The sequence below is a fragment of the Oryctolagus cuniculus genome, chromosome 6 (assembly GCF_964237555.1).
Source record: "Oryctolagus cuniculus chromosome 6, mOryCun1.1, whole genome shotgun sequence".
Taxonomy (NCBI): Eukaryota; Metazoa; Chordata; class Mammalia; order Lagomorpha; family Leporidae; genus Oryctolagus; species Oryctolagus cuniculus.
The window spans coordinates 30,055,419-30,081,121 of record NC_091437.1 but is presented as its reverse complement, the minus strand read 5'-3'; the positions used below and the strand labels follow the sequence as shown (position 1 = coordinate 30,081,121).

The 25,703-nt window shown below is 49.5% G+C and overlaps 1 long non-coding RNA gene across 1 annotated transcript in view; it reads right to left on the bottom strand.

Annotated features, from left to right (window-relative positions):
• LOC138850171 (uncharacterized) overlaps window positions 1–25,703 on the bottom strand; it is a 195,460-nt gene that overhangs the window by 107,484 nt on the left and 62,273 nt on the right. The window contains exon 2 of the long non-coding RNA XR_011389780.1: window positions 19,456–19,647. This is a non-coding gene — a long non-coding RNA (uncharacterized lncRNA). The remainder of the gene's footprint in view (window positions 1–19,455; window positions 19,648–25,703) is intronic.

Below are 25,703 nucleotides of genomic sequence, written 5' to 3'. Positions count from 1 at the left end.
ATACCCTTCGGAACTGGCTCCTCATGGTCCTAGCATCACATGGCGGACCCCAGAGAAAGAACAAGGAAATCAGAAACAGCAAGTGAACAGAGAACATTTATGGTACTCCAGGTCTGTAAGAAACACGACAGGTTCTTTGTAATAACCACCGAGTGTCCATCCCATTCTTTCTTCTAAAAAGCAGGTCTGCCTTCCTGAGAACAGAACAAAGGAGACGGCTCCTGAGCCCCCACTGTGGAGAGGGGAAAAGACGGCATGGAGGGAGTCGCAACGTAGCTGGAGAACGTGACCCATAAACCAGTCCTTAGGATGCAACCCAGAAGAACACCATAAGAAATGTCCAGGAAGCCGCAGGTGCACAGGTGGTAAGTGTTCCTTCCCTGGGGGCTCTGGGGAAGCTTCCCAGGGCAGCAGTGTCTGAAACACGCAGGTGCTGGGGCTGCAGGGCCTGTGTGACCACAGAGTGGACACGTTGACCCTGATCACCTATGTGGAAGTGTTGGGAGGTGACTGGGCCACCAGGACTCTGGCCTTGTGACTGGGATAAACCCTCTTATTAAAAAATGCCCTTGAGGCCGGCGCTGCAGCTCACTTGACTAGTCCTCCACCTGCAGCGCCGGGACCCCGGGTTCTAGTCCCGGTCGGGGTGCCAGTTCTGTCCCGGTTGCTCCTCTTCCAGTCCAGCTCTCTGCTGTGGCCTAGCAGTGCAGTGGAGGATGGCCTAGGTCCTTGGGCCCTGCACCCCATGGGAGACCAGGAGAAGCACCTGGCTCCTGGCTTCAGATCAGCGCAGTGCGCCGGCCGCAGCACACCGGCTGTACTGGCCATTTAGGGGGTGAACCAACAGAAAAAGAAAGACCTTTTCTCTCTCTCTCTCTCTCTCTCTGTCTCTGTCTAACTCTGCCTGTCAAAAAAAAAAAAAAAAATGCCCTTGGAGCCATTTGCTTCGTCCAGCAGGAGGACATGTGACAGAGTTTCAAGGAGCTACACTGAAGTCAGTAAAGGGAATAATCAGAAAAATGGCCACAGGGCCCGTGTTTGGTGTATTGGTTGAGACGCGGCTTGACACCCACACCCCATACCACAAAGCCTGGGCTGGAATCTCAGCTATACTGCCAATTCCAGTTTCCTGCTAATGCACACCTTGGGAGGCCATGGGTGGTGACTCAAAGACTTGGGTCCCTGCCTCCTGCATGGGAGACCTGGATGGAGTTCCCCGGTCCCGGCTTCATCCTGGTGCATCCCCAGCTGCTCTGGGTATTAGCATTCGGGGGAGCGAATCAGCAGATGGAAGACCTCTCCCCACCCTCGAAGGAGGAGAAGGGGAAGGAAGCAGACTTGCCATTTATTGGCCTATGGAGATGCTGTTGTTGGTTCTGCATCAGGAGAAAGGAAGATCTCCCTCTGAGAATGTCCTATCATGAACCAGCCCTACACATCTGTATGATCTACAATGGTCTAAGAACCACAAGCTTAGAGATAAACAAACACCATCCGTGATATTCCTGGGACACTGGGGATAAGCGAATGAAAACCCATCTGCAGATTCAAATCCCCCAAACCTCCCGAACCACGGCTGTTCCACCCTGCCTGCACCCTTCCTCGCTAGCTCCTAACTCGGAAGTTCCTCAGCAAAGCGCAGAATGAGGAGAAAGTCAGCAGGCACGACCCACGGCACTGCCGGAGACCCGGAACCTCAGGTCCAGGGATCAGCACAGTCACAAAACAGTGAGCGTCTTGGAAATGACCCTGTCATGTTTCAAGGGGGCCTAGAATGTGAGAATTAAAATGCTTATCACAAACATGAGGCGGTTTCAATTCAGAAAGGAACCAAGGGAAAAAATGGAGATGGAAATTAAAACCTAACGGGTGAAACTTGCAGAAATGGCGGTGGCAGGGTGGGGGTGCCGGCAAGGAAACCCTCCCACATTGCGCCAAGCAGGAGGCCTTCAGCCCAGTGCAGAGGACGTCTGCGTCCCACATCGGAGAGCGAGAGTTGGTTCCTGGCTCTGGCTCCTGATGTCAGCTGCCTGTCAGTGCAGACCCTAGGAGGCAGAGGCGGTGGCTCAAGTCACGGGGCTTCTGCCACCCACATGGGAGACCTGGATTGTGCTCTTGGCTCTGGCCCAGACCCAGTTCTTACAGGCATTTTGGGAATGAGCTAGTAACAAGAAGCACTCTCGCTCTCTCTCCCCCTCTCAAATAAAAAATAATAATGATTTTTAAATGGGCTATGGAAAGGCCTGGAGGGAATCCAAAGGCAGACAGAAGCAGGAGGGGAGTTCGCTCTCAAGCACTGCTGCTGTAGCAGTAAGAATTGCGAGTTGATGTCCTTCTGGCCTGAAACGCCCAACCCTCATGGCCATCGCTGTGAAAACCAGCAGTGGAAAAGCACAGCCATACCCACTGGAGGTGCCAGAGAGGAGAGGTCAGGGCTGAAAACGAAGCTCGGAGTCTACAGGAAAAGTACTGGCAGCAGCAAAGCCACAAACGGAGAAGCAAACTCTGAGTGCAAACGCTGACCAAAGCTCTGGCCACCGGCTGAATTCTCACATGTGGTAGGAGACCCAGAGGGACCTGATGAAAAAAGAGAAAGAAACGTACTCTTGAATCACAGAGTTCCCGTGAATTCACTGCCCCTTTTTAAGTCTGAGTCAGTCTCTCAACCTTGCCCAAGTCAGGTTGCAGCAAACCAAATCTCACCGGCTGGAAACGTCAGAGACAGGACTCCAGGCAGCCAGAGTGAATTCCTCCTCTGTCGAAATCCTTGGCTCACCACCAAGCTACACAGAAACGGGCAAAACTCCCAAAGGGCGAGGCCCAAAACACAGCCACGGGAAGTCCAAAGCACAGAGATATCAGCCACTGTGTGTCACGGGGTGACACGTTTTGTGGTCAGAGACCCCAAGGTTCCCTAGAGAACAAAGCAGCAGCCATCCTCCGAAGAATACAGCAGAACCAAGAGCCGCCCTAAGACCCAATTTTCCACCAGAAGTTATTAGACATGCACACAGACAGCAGCCTGCACCTGATACTCGGAGGGAGAGACAGTCAACAGAAGCTGGCTTGGATTGGCTCCAGGTGTCAGAATAGTTGTTATTATTAAAATGGCCAAAGAATTAAAGATATCATAGCAAACGAACAGGTAGCAACTCCGAAGGAGGAAATGAGAAACTTAAAGAATAAAACAGTCAAAAAACAGAAGGAAATCTGTATCTGGAAAGCACAAAAACTGGAACTTAAAAAGTGCACAAGGAGCTAGTGTTGTGGTACAGTGGGTTAAAGCCCTGGCCTACAGCACCAGCATCATATATGGGCACCAGTTTGAGTCCCAGCTGATCCACTTCTGATCCAGCTCTCTGCTATGGCTTGGAAAAGCAGTAGAAGATGGCCCAAGTGCTTGGGCCCCTGCATCCACATGGGAGACCCAGAAGACGCTCCTGGCTCCTGGCTTCAGATCAACTCAGCTCTGGGGAGTGAACCAGTGGATAGAAGACCTCTTTCTCTGGCTCTACCTTTCTCTGTAACTCTTTCAAATAAATAAAATGAATCTTTAAAAAAAAAAGTACAGAAGATGGGCTCAAGTGAATATCGGGGGTTGGCAGAGAAAGAATCAGCAAACGAGAAGACAGAGCATTAGAAATAGCAAATGCAGGAGCCGGCGCCGCAGCTCACTAGGCTAATCCTCCACCTTGCGGCGCCAGCACACCGGGTTCTAGTCCCGGTCGGGGTGCCGGATTCTGTCCCGGTTGCCCCTCTTCCAGGCCAGCTCTCTGCTGTGGCCAGGGAGTGCACTGGAGGATGGCCCAGGTGCTTGGGCCCTGCACCCCATGGGAGACCAGGATAAGTACCTGGCTCCTGCCATCTGATCAGCGCGGTGCACCAGCCACAGTGCACCGGCCGCGGCGGCCATTGGAGGGTGAACCAATGGCAAAGGAAGACCTTTCTCTGTGTCTCTCTCACTGTCCACTCTGCCTGTCAAAAAAAAAAAAAAAAAAAAAAAAAAAGAAATAGCAAATGCAAACAGCAGAAGGCACAAAGACTGAAGAATGAACCGAAACCCAGACACCTGGAGAACTAATACCTCAGTGTTCCACATAGCTGTAATTGTTATTCCAGAGGCGCCAAAGAGAGAGGACGGGGAAGAAAATGTCTCCAAAGAAATAATTTCTGGAACGTCCCAAAGGAAGCCAGCGAAACTTCTGCAGGTGACTGAAATATTCTGTACTGTGAGTGTGGTTGTGGTTTCTGAGACACATGAATATCTCAAAACTTCTCTAAGTGTACAACTTTTAAAAAATTATTTATTTGAGAGGCAGAGATACAGAAGGAGGGACAAAGGAACCAAGAGAGAGAATGCCCATTTATTGGTTCACTTTCCAAATGCCTGCAACAGCTTGGGCTGGGTCAGGCAGAAACCGTAAGCCAGGCGCTCAATCCACGTCTCTCATGTAGGTGGCAGAGACACAGTCACTTGAGCCACCCCCTGCTGCATCCCACTGAGCACATTAGCAAGAAGCTGGGCCCAGGACTGGGACTCGGACCCAACGCAGACACCTCAATGTGGGACACAGGCATCTTTTTTTAAAATAGAAAGCTTTTATTTAATAAATATAAATTTCAAAAGTACAACTTTTGGATTATAGTGGTTCTTTCCCCCATACCCACCTTCCCATCCCCAAACCACCCCACCTCCTAACTCCCTCTTCCATCCCATTCTTCATCAAGATTCATTTTTAATTATCTTTATATACAGAAGATCAACTCAACTAAGTAAAGATTTCAACAGTTTGCACCCACACAGATACACAAAGTATAAACTACTATTTGAAGACAAGTTTTATCATTAATTCTCACAGTACAACTCATTAAGGACAGAGGTTCTACCTGGGGAGCAAGTGCACAGTGACTCCTGGTGTTGATTTAACAATTAACGCTCTTATTTATGACGTCAGTAATCAACTGAGGCTCTTGTCATGAGCTGCCAAGGATATGGAAGCCTCGTGAATCCACAAACTCTGACATTATGTAGACAGGGCCATAATCAAAGTGGAAGTTCTCTCCTCCCTTCAGAGAAAGGTACCTCCTTCTATGATGGCCCCTTCTTTCTACCAGGATCTCACTCACAGAGATCCTTCCTGTAGGTCATTTGTTGCCACAGTATCTTGGCTTTCCATTCCTGAAATTCTCTCATGAGCTTTTTAGCCAGATTCAAATTCCTCAATGGCTGATTCTGAGGCCAGGGTGCTGTTTAGGGCATTTGTCATTCTATGTCCTGCTTCCCATGTTGGATTGTTCTCTCTTTTTAAATTCTAGCAGTTATTATTAGCAGACACTTGGTCTTATTTATGTGATCCCTTTGACACCTAATCCTATCTTTATGATCAGTTATAAACATAAACTGATCACCTTAACTAGTAAGATGGCATTGGTACCTGCCAACTTAATGGGATCTGGAGTCCCGTGGCAAGTGTTTAGCTTTACCCTTAGCAGTGAGTATGAGGGAACAGGGACATAGGCATCTTAACAGCAGTCTTCATCTCTAAGCCAAAAGTCGGTCTCTAATTGTATAATGTACATAAGTGTGCGTTATTATTCTCAACTTATATCTCAATCAAGTTTTTTTTTCAGGGGTTGCATCACAGTGAAAAGGGTAAAGCTGCTGGCTGCAGTGCTGGCAACCCACACGTGTACCGATTTCGAGCCTGGCTGCTCACTTCCAATCCAGTTCCCTGCTAACGTGCCTGGGAAAGCAGTGGAAGGCGGCCTCAGTTCTTGGGCCCCTCACCCATATGGGAGACCTAGAAGAAGCTCCTGGCTCAGGATCTGCCCAGTTCCAGCTATTGAGGCCACTTGGGGAGTGAACCGGTGAACAAAAAAGACATTTCTCTCAATCTCCCCCTCTCTCTGTAAGTCTCTCAATTAAATAAATAAAATCCTTTAAAATGAAAGAAAGCCACCCTAATATGTTGCTACATACTATGCTGACATATCTGAAGAGACTACAGGTGAACAGAAAAGAAGTGCTGAAGAGATGAACCGGCAGCCGCCCAGGGAGGGGATGACAGGAGGAGCTCCAGGGTGAGCGCAGAGAGCAAAGCCGGAGAGACTCTCACCGAGCACTTTCCGGTTTGGGTGAACGTGAGAACCCTGCGCAGGAAGCACCTGGAGATGCACGCAGCAACCGTCAAAGCACACCTGCAGCCGGCACCCCGGGGGGAGCACGGGGACTCTCCTGACGGCCGGCCAAGGGGCAGTCATGGGGCCAGCAGCCTTCTCAATGCAGCGACTGCGGCCAGGACCAAGAGGATTCTGGCTGTCAAGAGAGCTGAGGGCAAACAACCATCAGCCTCCTTCCTGCTGGCACCTGGGGCTCAAGGCAGGGCCGCTTCCACTCTGAGCCTTCTTGCTACCTCTTCGCTCCCAGTCAGTCTCTTAGGTTGTTAAGGGATTTTATTGAAAGTAAACAGTGTTAATGTGTTCAAGGTGTTAATGACATAATATTGAGGACTGCCAGTGTTGACCTAAGCCATGTTTATTATGATATTACCAAAATATGCACAAACATATTAAACCAGGTATAAACCTCTCATGCTATAGTCGCGTCGCAACTGTGAAACTCAAGCAGATGTCTAACTACAGACACGGGATTACTTATACATGTAAAACAAATTCCATTGTCAGCAAAATGCAAAACGTTGACACGATCACGACGGAATGCACGGTCATCTATCTGCTGATGGGGAGTTAGATGGTTTCCAGCGACAAAGACCAGATTCCTAGAAGCTGGAATCACACCACAGCCCTGCCCACGCCCTGCTGAACTACAGGAGACGCACGTGGCTCAGATGCTGGGTCTGCCGTCTGAACGCCAGGGGTGGGATTCCGCTACGTGGTTCGGGCGGGTGTCCTAACTCTTTAGTCTCTACCCGCTCTCCTGTGAAACACAGACACAAGCTGAGCATCCCTACCGTGAAACTCCAAAATTCAAACCGCTACAAAATCTGAAACAGTTCGAGTGCAGACATGATGTCACCAGTGGAAAATTCCATACCTGACTGCATGTGATAGGCCACGGTGAATAAAATTATCGCACAGAATTATTACCTTTATGGCCGGTGCCGCGGCTCACTAGGCTAATCCTCCGCCTTGCAGCGCCGGCACACCGGGTTCTAGTCCCGGTCGGGGTGCCGGATTCTGTCCCGGTTGCCCCTCTTCCAGGCCAGCTCTCTGCTGTGGCCCGGGAGTGCAGTGGAGGATGGCCCAAGTGCTTGGGCTCTGTACCCCATGGGAGACCAGGATAAGTACCTGGCTCCTGCCATCGGATCAGCGTGGTGAGCTGGCCGCAGCGCACCGGCTGCAGCAGCCATTGGAGGGTGAACCAACGGCAAAAGGAAGACCTTTCTCTCTGTCTCTCTCTCTCACTGTCCACTCTGCCTGTCAAAAAAAAAAAAAAAAAAAAAAAAAAAGAATTACCTTCATGTATGGCATGTATGAAACATAAGTGAATTTCATGTTTGGACTTGATTCTCAGCCCTAAGGTAGCTTTTTAGGCATACGTAAATACACCAAAATCTGAAAAAATTAAAATCCAAACCACTTCTGGATCTAAGCATCCCAGGAGTACCTGCTCCCAGGGGTCTCACAGGGATGCTATGAACATGAAAGAAACATTAAGGCAAGTGCTTAGCTTACTGCCCACACTTACAAAGGGATTTCTAAGTTATCATTGTCGTTGAAGTTTCTCCTTTTCAATGACAAATCTATTCTAACCTCTGCTCTAAAGTCCAATCAATTTTTTAAAAAGATTTACGTATTTATTTGGAACTTTGAGATACAGAGAGAGAGAAAGAGAAAGATATGTTCCATCTGCTGGGTCAGTCCCCAAATGACTATAACAGCTGGGGTTGGGCCGATCTGAAGCCAGGAGCCAGGAGCTTCTTCTTGGTCTCCTACGTGGCTGCAGGGGCCCAAGCACTTGGCCCATCTTCCATTGCTTTCCCAGGCCATAAGCACAGAGCTGGATCAGAACTGGAGCAGCCGGGACTTGAACCAGCACCCAGATAGGATGTCGCTACACCACAGAGCTGGCCCCAGTCCAATCAATGCAATGAGGTGCTACAAAATACAGACTGGGGCGGGTGTTTGGCCTAGCAGTGAAGATACTCACGTCCAGTATCACAGCACTTGGATTGGACATCCATCTCCACTCCTGAAGCCAGCTTCCTACTAATGCAGGCCCTGGGAGGTAGCAATGATGGCCCAAGCAACTGGGCCCCTGCCACCCACATGGGCAACCTGGATGGAATTCCCCACTCCCAACTTCAGCCCTAGCTCAGCCCCAGCCATGGTAGGCACCGGTGAGTGAACCAATGGACTGCAGTTCTCTCTTGATCTGTTGCCTTCTCCCTGCCCCTCTGTCTCTCTACCTGTCAAATAAATAGATCAAAATGATCCAAAAAATTTCCATGTAACCCATTATGTCATGTCCTATTGCCCTACAACTTAAGTAGGGCAACTCAACTTAAGTTGAGCAATCATTACACCATTTAGGGCAACTTTGAAAGAAGCCCTGTCACTGAAATACATGCTGAAGTGAACACGTGGGACCTGACAGGTTACAGAAGCAACTGTTGGAGAACCCAAGACCTGAAAGTGTGGCTCCGTGCAGCACTGTGCCTGCCCCGGGAAGCGGGTCCCCGGGGGCTGGAGTTCCGAATGCTGTCGGGCAGGCGCTGACGGCTTGGTTCTCACACCACGGCCTCTCTTCTGTCCCCCTGCAGTGGGAGGTTACATGAACTTCCACGCAAACCTGGGGACTGACTGCAGCTCCACTGTGCCATCAGTGACTGCCCAGGTAACCAGACCAGGCTGATGGTCCCTTGCAAAGATACTCCCGAAAACAGAAACACACACTCCCCCACTGTCACACTGAACAGTTTCCTGGAAAAGAACGTTTTAAGCCAAAGAACACACCCATGGTGAGAATCACAGGCCTGGTGGAAGCCTAGGGCCGGGAGTCAGAAAATAAGAGGCATTGTCGCATGTGAGGGGCAAAGGCAAGCTCACAAGCATTCAAAGAACCTCACGGCAGTGGGCGGCGGGCGCGGCAGGTAAGCGCAGAGTGGGACACCTGCAGCCTGTGTCCGGACACCTGGGTTTGAGTCCCGGCCTTGCTTCTGACTCAGCTTCCTGGTAACGAGCACCCTGGGAGGCAGCAGCTGCTGGCTTCGGTAACTGGGTCCCTGTCACTCATGTGGAAGACCCAGATGGAGCTGAGTTTGACTTTGGCCTGGCCCAACCTGGGCTGTTGAAGGCATTTGGAGAGTGAACCTGCAGATGGAAGAGCCGTGTGTGTCTGTGTGAGTGTGAGTGTGAGTGTGTGTGTGTGTGTGTGTGTGTCTATGCCTCACTGACTTTCAGTAAGTGAAAATAAATCTTAAAAAAATTTTAACTCACTACACATTCAGTCTACAAAAAGGACAAGTCCAGCTGCACAAAATAATAACCGTATAATTTTAGCCTCCATGGGATGGTAACTAATAAGTAAGACTGGGCTGTTGGGGCCAGTTCTGTGGTGTAGTGGTTTAAGCTGCCACCTGCAGTGCCAACATCCCATATGGGCACAGGTTCAAGTCCCAGCTGCTCCACTTCCTACCCAGCAGTGGAAGATGGCCCAAGTACTCAGGGCCCTGTACCCACATGGGAGACCCAGAGGAAGCTCTGGATCCTGGCTTTGGCCTGGCCTAGCCCTGGCCATTTTGGCTGTTTTGGGAGTGAACAAGCAGAGGGAAGATCTGTGTGTGTGTGTGTGTGTGTGTGTGTCCCTTTTCTCTAACTCTGCCTTTTAAATAAAATAAAATAAATCTCAAAAAAAAAAAAAAAAAAAGAAAGGCTGGGCTACACATCTATCTTTACAATGTTTATCAAGGGAAATTTAATAGGCAACCAGCAACAGTGGAGGGGAGAGTTTTCACTACTTAAAAATACAGCTATTTTTTTAATGACTTCAGCTGCTTAAGAACAAATTAGAGAGTGCTTTTAATTAAGGAAAGTGTATTAAGTTCCTCGTCACAAAGGCATACCCAGGAGACAATCACAGCTGTTCCCCAGAGGTGTCATCATTCAGACTGCTCCTCCTGCCACAAACTGTCACAGGGTGAGGAGTTCACTGAGTCTGGGTGCGTTCAGACACATCCTACAAATAAAAGCAGATCCCGTGGAGGGCGAAGAAGGTGGCTTCCCACGTGGTACCATTTACCCGATCCCAAACGCCCAGCAAACTATGGTGCTAAAACAGATCAAGCGGGATACTCATGAAGACCCTGTGCAGACTCCAGAAAACCCTGACAGCGGCCTGGGACAGGGCACGTGGAGGCTGGCTCCACTGATGGGCCCCTTTTCCCCATAACCAGATGGTGACTCCCTTGCTCCTCCTCTCAGGGTCCTGAGGAAGCTCATGAACACAACATTGGTAGATTCCCTCAAACCCACCAAGAATTAAAGAACAGGGAGGCGAGCTGCACAGCAGTTCAGGTGCACCCGTATCAGAGCGTCTGGGTTTGAGTCCTGCCTCTGCTTCTAATCCAGCTTCCTGCTAATGCACACCACGGGGAGCAGCAGGTGATGGCTCAAGTACTTGGGTCTCTGCCACCCACGTGGGAGACCTAGCAACTGTGTGCATTTGAGGAGTGAGTGAGCAGACGGGAGATCTCTTCGTGTCCATCTGTCTTTGTCTCTGCCTTTAAATAATTGAAAATTTTAATTAAGAAAAAGGAATACAAAGAACAATGAGTAGATTCAGACAAAGCACCAGATTCTGAGAAGCTGGAGTCTCCCTTCCCCCCACCAGCCCAGATTAAAAGTAGAGGTGGCAGAAAGAATCAAACCAGTGACTCACACAAATACTTGGACACCAAGTGTGCAGCAGCTCTACGCACAGCAGCCAAAAGGTGGCGGCCACCCAAACGCCCCTCAGCAGGCAAAGGGAGAAACAGATCGTGGTGCAGGCCTACAACGTAAAGCTACTCAGTCACACAAAGGAACGCAGTGCTGAAATGTGCTACAACACAGATGAACTCCGAACACACATCAAGGGACATGAGGCAGACACAAAAGATCAAATTCAGTATTATTCCATTTTTTTTTTAATTTATTTTTTTTGACAGGCAGAGTGGACAGTGAGAGAGAGAGACAGAGAGAAAGGTCTTCCTTTGCCATTGGTTCACCCTCCAATGGCCGCCGCGGCCGGCGCGCTGCGGCCGGCGCACCGCGCTGATCCGATGGCAGGAGCCAGGAGCCAGGTGCTTCTCCTGGTCTCCCATGGGGTGCAGGGCCCAAGCACTTGGGCCATCCTCCACTGGACTCCCTGGCCACAGCAGAGAGCTGGCCTGGAAGAGGGGCAACCGGGACAGAATCCGGCGCCCCAACCGGGACTAGAACCCGGTGTGCCGGCGCTGCAAGGCGGAGGATTAGCCTAGTGAGCCGCGGCACCGGCCGGTATTATTCCATTTCTGAGAGGTATCTAGACTGGACAAGCTCAGGGGGACAGGAAACAAATGAGTAGCTCCACAGGCTGGAGGAGTATTGCTCAATGGGTCCAGAGTTTCTGTTCAGAGCCATGAGAAAGTTTTGGAAATAGAAAGTAGTGATGGTTGCAAAACAGTGTGAATATAATTCATATTACTGAAGTGTCTATTCAAAAATAGTTAAAGGGGCCCAGTGCTGCGGCTCACTAGGCTAATCCTCCACCTGCGGCGCTGCCACCCTGGGTTCTACGCCCTGTTGGGGTGCCGGTTCTGTCCCAGTTGCTCCTCTTCCAGGCCAGCTCTCTGCTGTGGCCGGGGAGTGCAGTGGAGGATGGCCCAAGTCCTTGGGCCCTGCCCCCACATGGGAGACCAGGAGAAGCAGCTGGCTCCTGGCTTCAGATCAGTGCAGCGCACCGGCCACAGTGGCCATTTGGGTGGTGAACCAATGGAAGGAAGACCTTTCTCTCTGTCTCTCTCTCTCTCACTGTCTAACTCTGCCTGTCAAAAAAAAAAAAAAAATAGTGAAAGGGACACCTTCTATGTTTTATATACATACATACATACATGTTATATATATACATACATATGTTATACATACATGAACAATTTTTTAAATGAAGGACTCAAATCATTGGGGACAACCCACATGCCCATCAGCAAGTGAATGAATAAGCAAACCACAGTATATGTTGGAATAAAATGGAGCAAACTAATGAATCACTGAGCTCCTGGAGTTAACCACACGGGCAGCATGCAGAACAAAATAAGCCCGCCTCAAAAAGGTGACACCAGGGGAGGCAACTGGCAGAGTGTAAGACACCACCTGGGCTGCCCACATTCCACGTGGGAGTTCCTGCGTTCAAGTTCCAACTCTGCTTCGGAATCCAGGTTCCTGCTAATGCACACCCTGGGAGGCAGCTGGTGCTGGCTCGATTGCTTGGGGTTTTAGCCACCCATGTGGGAGCCCCTGATTGAATTCTAAGGTTCCTGACTTCAGCCTGGCTGTTGGAGGACATTTGGGGAGTGAACCAATAGATGGAAGACCTCTCTCAATCCTGCTTCTCAAATAAATTTAAAAAATAGATTAAAAAATTCCAAAAAGGTGGAGCCAGTGCTGTGGGTTAGTAGGCTAAGCCCCTGCCTGCCGCATCCCATATGAGCGCTGGTTCGAATCCCAGCTGCTCCACTTCCAGTCCAGCTCCCTGCTAATGGCCTGGGAAAGCAGCGGAGGATGGCGCTTGGGCCCAGTGCTTGGGCCCTGATCCTGCGTGAGAGACCCACAAGCAGCTCCTGGCTTCAGACAGCTCAGCCCCGGCCATTGTGGCTATCTGGAGAGTGAACCAGCAGATGGAAAGACCTCTCTCTCTGTGTCAGTAACTATGTATGTCAAGTAAATAAATAAATCTTTCAAAAATTTTTTCAAAAAGGTGACATACTATATGACTGTATTTTTACAACATTCTCGAAATTCACAACCACGGGGACAGAGAACAGATCAGGGGTGTGATGGGGGAAGGTACATGTTTGGAAAGATAAGAAATGGAGTGTTTGGGGGTGGGTGATGTCAGCATTCTGAACCCTGCTGTTAAAATCCATAGAATCACTCACCAATGCTTTTCTTTTAAGTTAAAAAAATAAAAAAACAGTAGGGAAGAAAGAGAAATAGCATTAACTATATCAGTGCTCTTTAAACTCCTAACTGCTTCTTCTTAAGTTCCCTCATTTCTCATGGATTTCTCCATCTCTTAAAGTTTCCAAAGAGCCCAGTATGAAAATGAGGCTTATAAAATTGCAATGAAAGGCCAACGTTTCTCTTCCTACAAAGAATTCCTTTTGCTGCACCCCACCCATTCACATACAGTCACACATTTGGTCTTGTTAGCCTTTATGCTTTTCCTGGCCAAAACTTTTCACCTGGGAAAAAGAAATGTGGCTGTGTCCCAGCGATAACGTCCACAGAGTCCTGGAAAATGCCAGAGCACACGTCGATCGTGACGCAGTGAGTGGGGGTGGGGGGGTCCTTCCTCTGAGACACAACCTTGGAAAACGTGTGTTCCCGCAGTACAAGTCTCCCAGGTGGTTTCATCAAAATTGTGCCTGGCCACCTTCTGGTTTCTTGACTCTGAGTATCTGGAAGCAGCCAGTCTTTCTAGAGCCTGAATAGTCTCCATCTAACACACACCCACAACCACACCCACCCACGCATACACACACACACAAGGTGTGGGAGACTCCGGATCTGCAGCAAGGCTATCTCACGTTTCCATGGCAATTCACGCTCCACTGGCAGCTCTGGACTTCGGAAGCCTCCGGAAGCCCCTGGGACATTCTTTACCGCAGCCACGGCCCCTGGATGTGCGCTGGACAAACTGGGAGAAAGCAGAGGTTGCCTGGGCGTCTTTATCCCACCATGCACTTCCTCACCTCTCCTTGTTGGAGGCGGTGTTACCCTGTGGAAGCGTATGTCACAAGAAAGCCATCCATCAGGACTCCTAATGAGCCAGTCGAACGTGTCACACTGGAGCTGATCCAGCCATCTCCCAACACCTCATCAACCTCATCACTGCTCTCCTGTGGCACCCAGCGGGCTTACAAAGAGGCCGTCCTTAGTGCTCCAAATCAAAAAGAAACTCCTACACTTTGCCTAAAACACGACCTCCCCAGTGACCACGGAGCCGGGCCAGATCACACACCAAACAGAAAGGACAGGACAGGAAGAGGAAGCCCTGCTCGGACTTGTTCACACTGGGGAATACTCACCTTTACCCAGAGGAAGGAGGAGGAGGAATGGCAAGTAACCCATTCACAGAAGGGGATGGTCCCTGCCTGACTTCTCTGAATAAGACAGCTAAGAATAAATAGCCAGGGATCTGAACCACACTGCGAACCAAGAACTGCACATTCTGTGAATTTTGGACTGAGCCCAAATGTTCCTGTTTAAAAAAAATTCAACTGTGAAACTAAACTTATGTTTAAAATACATAAATAAACCTTGGGGTGCAGTACAAACTGAAATTGTGTCCATTTATTTTCTACGACTGGTGAACTGAAACATACACATGTTCAGTCAACCAAACCAGGTTTTTTTTTTTTTTTTTTTTGTTTTTTTTTTTTTTTAGGCTGTCTCTGGTATCGAGGAAATCAGAGGAAGAAATTGAGTTGTCCTGGGGCAAGGAATCTAATGCCATCTCACTCCTGGTGAGAGTTTGGCGAGCCTTACAGGAGGAGATAGTCCCATGGGATCTCATGAAGCCCAGGGACAGGAACCAAACCCCAGGTTTAACCTGAACTCTCACTTGCCCGCAAGCACCAGAATCCATTCCTTTGTTGAAGGTTTCAGAATCTACTGTTTCCTTCAAAATGAGAAACCACTGAGCCAAGAATGGATTCCAAGTCTCACCTGTCTTCTGCTGCCTCGGACAAGTGAGTGGGGCTGTGACATTGCTGCCCAGCCATGTAGATTCCTTCCTTAAGGCTCTTGGAGGCACCCTTGCAGTCTGAACAGAACGGGAAGGATGCAAATGCGGCAGACACGGCAAGGCCACACACTTTCCCTTCCTCGTTAGGAACTAATGGTGCATGTGGTCAGATCACCAGTCAAGCAGGGGCACTAATACACCCTGGAGAGGCTGACATCCTGGGCAAGCAAGGCTGAGAATCAGCGATGTGTGTTACACACAGAGGGCAAATGTAGGAGCAGGAACCAGAGGCTGTCTCCTTAGAGAGCAAAGGAGTGACACAGGCCTGGTCCACAGCTCTCTGTCTCTTCTGCGATCACTTCAGATTGGCTTTCCCTGCTCTCCTTTTGCCGAAGAGCCTGTTCTTGGCTTCTTCCACTCTCCTTGGGTGGCACTAGCTGATCTTCTGCCTTCCAGGAGAGTCAGCTCCCTAATGACTCCCAGTCTGGTCCTGCAGCTGCTTTTGGGACCTGTGGGTATGGTTCCACTGCCCACTGCACGGTGATCTGTGGAGAATCTGCAGGAGCCTTGAAAGCCTCAAATCTCTTCTTCCTCTATTCATTCATGAAAATGCTGAGCTCTGGAGCAAAAATTACTCCAACATGGTTCCTAGATACTTTCTATGCCTCAGCATGAACACATTTCCAGCAAGGGGACCAGACAGCGATGATGCTGTATGACTGTGACTTTTCCCCGCCAAGGACAGGTGTGGGGAGGGGTGTTGGTGGCAGGGGTGATGGGCAGCAGTTACCAGAAGGCAGGAAATGGTTGTTTGAAAGTTGGGAAGGCTGCTCACACAAGCCCCTACAGACTCCAAGAGTTGTCAATATTTATGTTCCCTATAACTGTTTATAAGACGTACCTTGTTGTTTACAAAGAAGGATACTGAAGAGTGTACAGTTGAGTGTTCAGGGTATCAGGATTTCCAGGACTTCCTTCACAAAGTCACCATGGTTAGGTAACACTCAATCTTCTCAGGAATGAGAGAACCATCTCTCAGAAGGAGCAAATGTGCACCGGTCTCAGATTCTTGCCCTGACTTCCTGCTTCCTGCTTTGAGGTTCTTCAGCTGTGTCTGACCTCCACCTCCCCACTGCAACACAGACAACATTCCCTTTTTCTGTTTCTACTTAGATGCTGCAGCCCAGCAGGCAATTCTATAGGGACCATTACAAAATAAACACGCAAACAAAAAAAGAACACCTATTTCCTCATTTACTGCTGTGGGGCTGTAAATCCAGACATAATTAAATCAACAACCTCTTCAACTTTCTTTTTATAAAGGAGGATACTGAAGTCCAGAGAGAAAACGAAGGGCCCAGGGCCACAAAACTGTTCTGTGGCAGAGGCTGAAGCAAACCTGGTGACTCCACCGCCCACGTGCCGTCCTTTTCACGCTCTCCAGCTCTTCAGGAACCTGGTGCTGGCCATCTCCCTCTATCGTAAGGGCCGCTCCCCCATGGCTTGCTACGGAACGTCCACCCAGGGCCACCCTGGCTCCTTGGCACCCAGGATTTGCTTTATCCAAACACCTTGCTTTCCTCAAGGGCAAATTCTGACTTCTCTAACAAACCAGACCCTTGATTCTTATAAAGTTTCAACCCAGCTTTGGTTTCCCCCTCAAGCAACGTACTGGATTTACACTGAAGCTATCTGGTGGTGGGGACTGCCAGCCTTGGGTCTCCAAGAACGAATGGCCACAGCTCACGTGACTTGTTTCAGCACCTCTGGAGGTCTGGAGTGAGTCTCCCCAACAACACAGGGAAGGGGACTCTCAAAGCATTGTGTGCTACCTCCCAATACACTAATTCCTCAATCACAGAAAACTATAATAACTGCATATGGAACTGCATGTAGATACACAAACAAACTCACACCTGTATACGAATGAGAGCATATCTACCGGTGGCAGTTATTCCCGCTGAAATAGGGAACAAAAATACCAGTAATAGAGGGATTTGAGGATCTGAGAGTTTACACAGTGTCATGCAACAGACTCCCTCCTGGGCTTGGAGTCATCATAATGTGTTCTTTGTCCCAATTTTGCTAGCCAGAACTTTGAGAGCCTGATTGGAACCCAACCCAGGAAAGCTGGGGAATCAGCCTCAGTCAGCAGAAATTTTATTTGCCTGAGGTCCCCAAAGCCTCATAAAATAGTCCTCATGCATCCCTGGCTATCTCTTAAGGGTGGACAGAAGAGACTCTCTCCCCATCTGTAAAAGGTAAATGGTTGAAGGCGACAATAATATAATGTGTCAGAGTCCTTTTCTGGAAGTTTGCAAATGGATTTAAATTTTCTCTGGTTTGCTATACAGAGCACATTTAAAGGCAAAACTCACGTATTTTTTTTAATTTTTGGTAAGTAATTTTTGGGTACTTACTTACCAGTGAACATTAATGAATCTCTTTTCCCCTATTCCATGCTCAAGCAAGGCCTGAATTTGCTTTGCAATGGTCTAAGCCCTTGACCCCTCTCAACACCCACTCCTCCCTCTTCTCCCATCTCCCTGCTCTTAGATATGGGTGCGGAGATCAGACTGTAGCAGCCAGAGGGAAGGATCAGGCCACTGCTTTGCAGAAACGCCCAGACTCCAGAGGGTGGCTGAAATCCTGCGGCAGCTCAGGGCTGCAGAGTGTCTGCGGCTGGTGTGTGAACACACGTGCTCTGCGGGCAATACCCTCCACCCTGTAGGAATGAAGGGTCACTGCTAAGCCATAAAACCTGAGGAGCAGCACCAGGGGCTTCACACTCTTGCCAGTTCTGCAAAGAAGCCCTGTGAAGGGCATCTCTGGCCCGCTGGGGCTGCAGCACGCAACAGATGGCCAAGAACAGCCACCTGGACATAACAGTAGACATCCACAATACTTCCCAACTCAGTGTACGCAGCCTGCATTACTCTGATAGCAAAAGCAAAGACATTCTAAGAAACTACGGACCAACATCCTTCATAAACACAGGTCCAAAAATCCTTGCAACATATTAGCAAAAGTGTTCTAGTGATTCAGAAAAAGAATAATTGTGGTATACGCACATAACAGAAAAATACTCAGCAATAAAGAGGAACAAACTGCTACGTCCTGCTAATGCAGAAGAAACTCAATAAGTAATCATGGAGGCAAAGAAATCAGACTAAAAACAGGTGTGTGTGCTCACAAATATCGACATGGAGAAATGCAAGGGGGCTTCAAAAAAGCACAGAGAAGAACGGAAGTGAAAGATAATGTGCATTTCCAGAAACCTGCTGAAGCCCCCTTCTAAGCGGTTCCTTGGAGGAAGCTCTGAAAAAGACAAGTCAAAGGCACAGCACCGGCAGTATTTGCGGTTGGTTGCCTAAGGTGGAGCAGGGAGGAACGAGGCGTGAGGACTGACTGCAATGGGCCTGAGGAGACTGCGTCCACGGGAATGTTGTATATCTTGGGTGTGGTGGTGACACAGATACATAACTTTTTCAAACTGTATCAAATTGGAATTTATCATAGGTAAACTATACTTCAATAATCTCTTTTCTTAAAAATTACTATTTATTTGAAAGGCAGAGTTACAGGAGAGGGGACAAATACAGAGAGAGAGAGAGAGCGAGCGAGCGAGCACAAGCGAGCGAGCAAGAGCGCTTTCACTGCTGGTTCATTCCCCAAATGGCTACAATAGCTATAACTGGGCTAGACCAAAATCAGAAGCCAGGAACTTCAAGCTGAGTCTCCCGCGTGGGTGCAGGGACCCAAGTACTTGGACTGTCTTCTGCTGATTTCTCCGGCACATTGGCAGGGAGCTGGATCAGAACTGGAGCAGTTGGGCCTTGAACCAGTGCTCATATGGGATATAGCACTGCAGGCGGCAGCTAAACCCACTGTGCCACAATGCCAGTCTCTCAATTATTTCCTTAAAAATATGAAACCAAGTTTGTCTAATGAGGGCCTTAATCTTTTTTTTTTTTTTTTTTTTGGACAGGTAGAGTGGATAGTGAGAGAGTGACAGAGAGAAAGGTCTTCCTTTTTGCCGTTGGTTCACCCTCCAATGGGCAGCGCAGCCACCGTGCTGCGGCCGGCGCACCGCACTGATCCGAAGCCAGGAGCCAGGTGCTTCTCCTGGTCTCCCATGGGGTGCAGGGCCCAAGCACTTGGGCCATCCTCCACTGCCTTCCCAGGCCACAGCAGAGAGCTGGCCTGGAAGAGGGGCAACCGGGACAGAATCCGGCACCCCGACCGGGACTAGAACCCAGTGTGCCGGCGCCGCTAGGTGGAGGATTAACCTATTGAGCCGCGGCGCCTGCAAGGGCCTTAATCTTTAAAAGGCCACAATATTCAATAAACTTGTCCTAAAGCCATCTAATCACCTGGATGAGAGCTCACTTCCAACAGCAGGGATTCTCTGGAATTGGTGAAAGGGGAGTTTCAAAATGGTGGTATCAGTGGAAAGAGCATAAAATAATTAACTCACACCAGGAGACCCCTGACTGCCAGGAACTCACCAGCAGAGACTCTGCAGCAAGGCTCCGGGAGCTTGGTGTGTCCCAGGATGGTGCCGGAAAGCCCAGGAAGCAGGGCTAACAAGGAGGGCGGCGGGCTTCTTCAGGTCCTAACAGCCTTCTTTTCTCTTGGCAAGGCTTTCCCAGGAGAAGCCTCCAGGGTGTGTCTTCTGGGTGTGGGTCCCAGAAGACAGCCTGCAAAGAAATGGAGGATCTCAGTCCTGCAACCTCAGGGAGCTAAACTCTTCCAGCAACCTGATGGAACTTGCAAGTGGATGCCTCGCCTCCCCTCACCCAGAAAGGAACTCAGCCCTGTCAACACCTCGATTCTGCTGAGACAAGAACACGGCCGTCGCTGTTGGTCACTTTTCTAACCTGCGGAATCCATGGCCTCTAGTATATTTCCTAAAGGACAGAAAAAGACTGACACACTGGCCATTTGGAGTTGGCAGACTTGTCTTCTCAACAGATCACATTTTAAAATAATAATAGGGGCCAGTGCTGTGGCGTAGCGGGTAAAGCCACCGCCTGCAGCGCCACCATCCCATATGGGCACCAGTTCAAGACCCGACTGCGCCACTTCTGATCCAGCTCTCTGCTGTGGCCTGGGAAAGCAGTAGAAGATGGCCCAAGTCCTTGGGCCCCTGCACCCACGTGGGAGACCCAGAAGAGACTCCTGGCTTCCAATTAATGCAGCTCTGGCTGTTACAGCCAATTGGGGAGTGAACCAGCAGATGGAAGACCTCTCTCTCTTTCTTTCTTTCTCTCTCTCTCTCTGCCTCTCTTCACTCTGTGTAACTCTTTCAAATAAATACACATATCTTTTAAAAAATCATCATCATAATGCATACTAAACTGATCTTCTGTAAAAAAAAAAAAAAAGAAAGAAATTAGCAATTCCCAACTTGACTCTCACTGGGATTAAACATGACAATAGGTCTGATCTGATTTCATCATCATTTAAAAAATCATCTATTATTTTTCACTTTATGTTTCTGTGTGGGAGCAAACTGTTGAAATCCTTACTTAATGTATACTAAGCTGATCTTCTGTATATTAAGATAATCGAAAATGAATCTTGATGTGAATGGAAGGGGAGAGGGAGTGGGAAAGGGGAGGGTTGTGGGTGGGAGGGACGGTATGGGGGGGAAGCCATTGTAATCCATAAGTCTTACTTTGGAAATTTATATTCATTAAATAAAAGTTAAAAAAAATTTAGCTTCTTACTAGGGGTTGCCTTAGGCATGGAGGAGAGATGCTGTGAATTACCACTGCAAGAAAACATTCCTAGGCGTCTTGTTCTAGTATACTGGAGTCTGAGAGGAGACGGGCCAAGCACCATGATTTGAAAAAGAGGCTGCCCATAACAACACTGCAAAGTAGACAAGTTTTCATTTATTTTCTTTGGACTACTGCTGCTGGCAGCTGCGCGCATTTGGTTCATGGAATATCCTTGAGTCATTAACCAGGCTCATTGAAGGAAGAGGAGCCGGCCTGGCTCTCGGTCGGTCGACACATCCTCCGGAGGTGGGGGCTCTGCAGTGACTCCCACACACAGCAGTTGCCACCACGGTGTGAGATCCACGAGGAAAGACATCAGAGAACACTCAGTGGAAGCAGGAAAGTCTCAAAGGGAAGGAAGTTAAAGGTTAAGGCCTCCTCCAAGCCTGCCTGTGCCTTGGGGCGGAGGACGTGGGCATTGCAGGGGCACCGTCAAGGCCAGGCCCCCGTCCAGGCTGACCAAGCTGACTCTAGGACTTGGCATCACCTCTGCACACGTTGCCTGCTCAGAGACCGTTGATTCACGGTTCTCCTCCAGCACTCTCGGCTACACGATTTCCCGACAGGAGTCTCCATCTGTGTCCCTCGCTGATGAAATGAGAGCTACACAACTCTTAGCGTTGCTCCTGAGAAAAATGCTGAAGTGGGAACTAAGATCTTCAACGGATGTGTGAGTTTTTAATTATATTTATTTATTTGAAAGGCAGAAAGAGAGAAGGAAGAGACACACAGAGATAGAAATCTCTCTTCAGCTGGTTCATTCCCCAAATGCCAGTAATAGCTGACACAAAGCTGGGAGCCAAGAACCCAAACCTGACGTCGCACATAAGTGGCAGGAACCCAACCACTCAAGCATCCACTGCTGCCTCCCAGGGTGTCCATTAGCAAGAAACTGAAACCAAGAACTCAAGCTCTACCAGACCCACGGACTTTGATATGTGATGCAGGTGTCTTAAACACGAAGCTAAAGGCCTGTCCCAGCTGGGTAAACTGGGACTTGTGGTGCCAGGTTGGTCAAATTCCATCACAATGAATATAACAGCAAAACAAAACAACAAAAGAAGCCTGAACTCCTACCCGGGTGCACTACTTTCTAGCAGTATTCAACATCATGTAAATTTAGTACAAGCCAAGAGTTTAAACTCCTTTTGCATTTTTCCATACCACAGCTGACAGAAGAAGTTTACGGTGCTGACTTCTTCTACTAATTACCCCCCACTCCAATGACTGACAACGGCAGTGCACTTGGAGAAGTCTTATGTGAGGTCTGCTTCTCTTAAATACTGTGACCACACTGCCATTTACAGGTCACCTCTCTGCTCCCCTGCCTCTCATCTTCCACCCCTCCCCACCTCACGCCCCCACCTTATACCTACTCCACTGAGCGGGACCAACTGGCAAGGAGTAGCTCAGCTCAGTCCAGCCCGCAGGCCGTGACGGAGCACAAAAGGAGAGGAGGAGGAGGATTCAGGCACGGCCCTTCCTCCCTCCACCACCATCTGACATACTTAGATGACTCAGCTCTACCAAGTCCAGTGTTTTCCCGAAAACTCCATATATGCGAATAAAATTTCCTTTTTTAAAAAAAATATTTATTTATTTGAAAGGTAGAGTTAGAGAGGGAAAAGGAGAACAAGAGAGAGAGAGAGAGAGAGAGATTTTCCACCCGCTGGTTTACTCCCCAGATGGCCGCCAACAGCCAGGGCTGGGCCAGGCAGAAGCCAGGAGCCAGGAGCTTCATCCAGGTCTCTCATGTGGGTGGCAGGGACCCAAAGACTTGGGCCACCTTCTGCTGCTTTCCCAAGTGCATTAGCAGAGAGTTGGATCCAAAGTGGAACAGCTGAGACACGAACCAGCAACCATCCAGGATGCCAACCTGCCGTGCCACAGTGCCGGCCCCAAAATTAATTTCTGAAGTTGAAGTAGAAAGAATAAAGCTAACTGAAGGTGTTAAGGAGGGAGGTGGGTTTTCAAAAACTCATCAGCTTCCAGAAACAGCTCTGTTCAAGAGAAAACCATCGTTTCTTTTCCTTCCCACATATGCGTTTCATCCTGCAATATTATAAACAAAGAGGAACCATCCAAGGAAGAGAGGAAGCGACCTGTAGGCTCTGCCACTTCCCTGTTTTGTTTATTCTGCCCCAGAACGGGTTGCACGAAGTCACATAAACTCCGGTACCTTATGGCTCCGAACTCTTGTGTAAATTGCACTTTATATTAAATAAACAAACTCTCTGAAACACTGCCATTTGCTGGAGAAGAATGTAAATCTAGACTTAATGGGCCTCAGATGTCCTCCAGGGCTGTCTGAACTTGACCATGAATGGAAAAGTCCTAAGCTCACAAGGCACTGGAGTGCACGGCTGAGGATCTGCCTAGCCGGAGACTCCCCCCTCTCTCACAGAGGGATTCTTTTCTCTTGGACACCTGGGACTTGAAGGGGAAACTGTAGGGCTGTCCCCCAGGGGCCCAGGAGAGTGCCGAGACTGAAGCGACAGAGAGCAGTTCCGACAGCCTCCAGGACCTGAAAGAACTGAGACGCAAGGGTCACTGATTCCCGAGCTTGGCCCAAACACGTCCGGTTTCCCCCAGGACACTGCACTCTGCCAGCAAGCCCCATTCTATCCTCCATCGACAGTCATCTCGAAGGATCCCTCCGCAGGCGGACGCACACCCCAGGGAGGAAGTCACCCGTCCTCGCTCAGCATTCGTCCTCTCGTCGAAGAGCTGGGGATGGCGCTGGTATGCACGCCCGGAACTGCTGAGGAGGTCCAGTTCCTTGGATCAACATGACGCTGCTCTTCCCCACGGGAGCTGCATGGACCAGCGGGGAAGGGCATAGCCTTGCTACTTCCACCCAGGGGTCACGACTCATTCCGCAAGACTGGCAAGGTCAAGAGAAACAAGACAAGATGGAGAGACTCTCAGAGCAGTGGCGCCCAGGGAGACACAACTGCAAAATGCAATGTGGTGCCCTCGGTGGGACACTAGAGTGTGACGAGCAGGAATGCGCCGATGTCTCCTGGTTTCTTGGTTTTGACAAAGTTACCATGGTGACATGAGATGTTAACAACCAGGGACACCGAGTGAGGGAGATACAAAAACTCTGCATGCCAAGGGCACAGCAAAACAAACCTAGCAGCAGCAGCAGCCACTCGGCAAGCATTAGGGACGTGCTAGGCGCCGAGCAGGGTGCCGGCCACCCCTGGACACTGAGACTTCTCAGCAGCTCTGTGACATGGACACTGATTTTGTCCCCATGTCTCAGGGGCGGGCCTGAAGTGCACAGAGGTGACGTCTCTGTTCAGAGGCCGCAGCGGGCTGAGAGCAGAGGCAGAATTCAGACAGAGACGGAATGGCTTCAAAGACCACCTCTTACCTGGCTGGCCACAGCACCTCCCCTCTTACTGTCTCCCCTTCACAAGCTGGAAAAGGCAACTCAGAGACGTCAGACAGCATCTAAGGAAGCAGGAAAACCACCAGGGCTCCCACTGGGGAAGAAGACTGAGGCTCTAGCTTGTCTCTTCCCTACACCTCCCCCAATTCCACTTCATCCTAATTTCTATGTTCATGATCTACACAAGTTAAAACTGCAGAGAAGGCTCTAAAGAAAAATCAAACCCCTTCCAGAACACGTAACCTCTAGTTCTTTTTTATTTCTATTTTTTTTTTTAAAAGAGCTATTAATTTTATTTGAAAGCGGTGGGGAGAGAGAGAGAGAGATCATGATCTTCCTTTTGCTAGTTCACTCTCTAAATGACAGCAATTGCTGAGGCTGGGTCAGGCAGAAGCCAGGTCTCCAACGTGAGTGCAGGGGCCTCAGCACTTGGACCATCCTCCACTGCCTTCCCAGGCCATCAGCAGAGAGCTGGATGGGAAGTGGAGCAGCCAAGAATGGAACCATGTAGGATGCTGTGCCACGACACCAGCCCCAGACGATATCTCTGTCACCTGTCTTCCTCCTCCTCCTCTGTCTATCTCCCTGTCTCTGTCTTTCAAATTTATAATTAAAAATTGGGGGAAATATTTATAGATTCACAGGGAGTTAAAAAACTAGTACAGAGCATTCCAGTCTTCGCTCCACCGAGAAGGGAAAAGTGGCATACAGAGACACCAGGGATGCGCACACAGGGAGAAGGGACCATGTGAACACACGGTGAGAACGCAGCCATCGCCTTCATCTTCAACTTTCAGACCTCACACCTCTGAGAACCTCAGTTTCCATCATTTAAGTCACTGGCCTGGGGTTTTCTATGGCAGCCCCAACAAACTAACTGGGAGGTGGGGGGAAGGTGATGGGGTGGCACGGGCTGAAGGCTGGGTGCTCTCTCCCATGCAGGAAAGGGTTCAGTGGGTAGCTGAACACGGACGGGGTTCCCCACTCCTGCGAGGAAGAGGTGGCCCGGCGCTGCCTCCGCTGCTGTCGGCTAAGATCTGAGCTTCGGTTCAGTCAAACCAAGCGCCTTTCTGACTCTGAAAGTCTCAACCAGAGGGGGCGCTCTGCACAAAGGACTTTGTTTCTCAGACAAGGGAAAACACAGGGAGAAGACAAGTCTCAAATGCAGGCACCGTACACTATTTCCTTGCATGCTATTCCAGCTTTCCCTCTGTTCAACAGCTGATTTCCTGAAAGCAGCAACTGAGCACACGGGAGCATCCTTCCCTGACACAGTCAAAGCCCTGGGAAGCCACCGTGCACTAATGAACTGCAAACGTGCACACACCCCTCCACAGAACCACAGCGGACCTGTCCCTACCACATCCCCCACCTCCAGGGGACATGGAGTGCATGGAGTACTTTCTGCACCTGCACAGGTACCTGCGCATAGCAGCCGGGAGTGCTCATGGGGGATGAAGGGAAGCCACAGCCACATGCTGTGACCCTCTCATTTCACAAAGCCTAGGCCAACAGGGGCACTTAAGGCCTTCTTTCTAAGACGGGTCTCCGCATCTTAAAAGTCAGCAAAGGT